The 2,648-nt window shown below is 51.4% G+C and overlaps 1 pseudogene; it reads right to left on the reverse strand.

The window, feature by feature from the left end:
- Positions 1–1,365: 1,365 nt before the first annotated feature.
- Positions 1,366–2,238, reverse strand: LOC144333345 (putative uncharacterized protein encoded by LINC00242; annotated as a pseudogene).
- Positions 2,239–2,648: the final 410 nt, after the last annotated feature.

A 2,648-nucleotide genomic window follows, 5' to 3' on the forward strand; every position in this document is an offset into this window, starting at 1 on the left:
TTTGGAAGTTAGTCATTGTGAAATTTTGCCCCCAAATACTTGAGCATTATCTGTTGAGAACAAAATCATTCCCCTTCAGTTACCACACGAAGGAAATTTAACAATAACACAGCACCGTTATCGAATACATGGTCCATATAAAGTTTTTCCCAGTGTGTCTAATAATGTTGTTTATACCTTCTGTTGTTTGTTTTTATCCAAGCACCACAACTGCTTTTAGTTACTATATCTTTTAGTTTTAAAATCTGGACTAGCTCCCTTTTTGTTTTCTTCTTTCGATGTCAGAGACATTTTTGAAATATTTATGTCACCTTTACAGAATGTTCATCAAGTGACTTTTGTTAGATTGTTTCCTCAAATTTGACAGTTTTAAAGAAACATTGCCTTCGTGATATTGTCTGAACCAGTGCATCACATCAAGACACATGATTGACACAATAACGTTATGTGCCACTCGGTGCATCACAGCAGGACACATGAGGCACATATGTGCTGCCATGCACTCTTCAGTGCATTACTGCAGGGCGTGTGGGCGGGGCCAGGTGTTGTTACATCCCAGCTGGTTGCTCTGCCCTCTAGACAGTGACTGGATGGGCGCTGGACACCTGCTCCGTGCAGCCTGGGCAGCAGCTGGAGATGATGCAGGGAGGGCTGCTCAGTTGGGGCTGGAAGGTGAGGAGGACAGGGCTGGGCTGGCCGCCTTGTGGAGATAGCAGGACATGTTGAGGAAGAGTCAGGCCAGGGATGCAAAGTGTGAGGAGAAACTGCAGCGCCCTGCATGGCCTCAGCTCCCTTCTGAGGCCATGTTGACGTGAGTGCTTTCAACAAGCCCTCGAGGGAATCTCTGCTGCTTGCAGCCAAAAAGTACTGACCACTGGAAGATCCAGTCCCTGTGAGGGGATAGAGGCATGGCAGCCATCAGAAGGCAGGCAAACCCCAGAGAAGGAGGCCACGGAGGTGGCAGTGGACGACTGGTGTGCGATCTCAGCACCACAGGTTACTGGTTTTGTGGCAAGATGTGGACCTGCTGACAGCTTGGCTTCCTCGTCTGCAGAGTGTGACAGTGACATTCCCTGCCTCATTAGACAGATGTTAGGATACAGTGAGGTGGGTGCTGACCCCATTCTGGACACGTAGCATCGATGAACACTAGCTCTTACCGGATCGTTCCCTTATGCTGGGAGGAAAGAAAGGATTTGGATTTCGTCTGTCTAGAAGTCCAGCTATCTGCATGTGTGTTCGGAGGACGTTCTCGTATCTCAGGAGTGAAACCAGAGCATCCCCTGTACATCTTTCCCCCACCTCCACTCATAGCCTCGGATTCTCTGCACAGCTTTAGGTAAAGGAGCTGATGGGGAATCGGATGCCTCACCACGTGTCCTCACTCTGGGGCCCGAGCTTAGACTAACTTCAGGTTCAGCTGAGAAGGCCTCTGAACTGTGACCCCACGCCGTGGCCGCCTGCGTCGGAGCTGCTACCTGCCCTTTGCCCTTCTCGAGGCCAGTGCTTGCCTGGAGGAGGGCTGGCAGCAGAAATGCAGCTGACCAGGTTGCATTTTCCGTACAGCCTACTCAAGGGGATACCCGTGGAGACTCATTTCTCGTTTCAGTTTTCAATGATTTGGTGGAGAAGCTCCTCTGGTGAATGGACTTGGGATTTCTTGGAGCTGCACTGCGGGTCCACAGTGTGGCTTTCGGCCCGTACTACGCTGGTACTTGCACTTCCTCCCGGCGGGGCACAGGGTGGCGCTCCTGGGTAAGGCAGCGACCGGCGGAGCCGTGAGCGAGGCGCTGCCTCTCCGGCTGAAGCCAGATCCAAGGCCACCGTGAGGGGGACCCGCCATCCAGGTAAGATGTGTCGTTTCCTTGTTCCTTGGCGAATCGATGGGGACCAGGCTTCCCCAGGCGGTGAAATGAGGAACAGGGACCGCAGGGCTCGCCTGACCAGTGGGGTCTCCATCCTTCTCTGTGTTGACAAAAGACAAGAACAGACATCGCCTGAAATCTTCCCGCCTCCGTGAGGGAACCTGCGTCTGGGAAGGCGCTGCAGAGAAGTGATCGCTGAGTGAGGAAGGAGGTGCCGGGCCTCATTAATCATACCTCGGGAGGCAATGCCGGGAAGGTTCTTTGTTTAAAGAAATACTCTTTTTTTTTTTTTAATTTTTAATTTAAGTTCTAGGGTACATGTGCACAACATGCAGGTTTGTTACATATGTACACATGTGCCATGTTGGTGTGCTGCAGCTGTTAACTCCTCATTTACAATAGGTATATCTCCTAATGCTCTCCCTCCCCCATCCCCCCACCGCACAACAGGCCCCCGTGTGTGATGTTCCCCTTCCTGGGTCCAAGTGATCTCATGGTTCAGTTCCCACCTATGAGTGAGAACATGCGCTGTTTGGTTTTCTGTTCTTTGGGTAGTTTGCTGAGTTTAAAGAGCACTTGGTGCGGACTTGCTGTGGCCATCGCCTTCAACAGCTCATCTGTAGGAGGTGCAGGCTGAATTCACACCTCGGTGTCATCCATGTCTGCCTGCTGCAGAGGAGACAGGAGAAGCCCTCCCACCCACGGCTTTTACGGGAAGCTCTTCGTGTAGGCTAGAGGGGTGTGGTTTGGTTTATAGCCACACCAAGTCATTTTAATACAACT

This window comes from Macaca mulatta, chromosome 12 (genome assembly GCF_049350105.2).
Source record: "Macaca mulatta isolate MMU2019108-1 chromosome 12, T2T-MMU8v2.0, whole genome shotgun sequence".
Classification (NCBI taxonomy): domain Eukaryota; kingdom Metazoa; phylum Chordata; class Mammalia; order Primates; family Cercopithecidae; genus Macaca; species Macaca mulatta.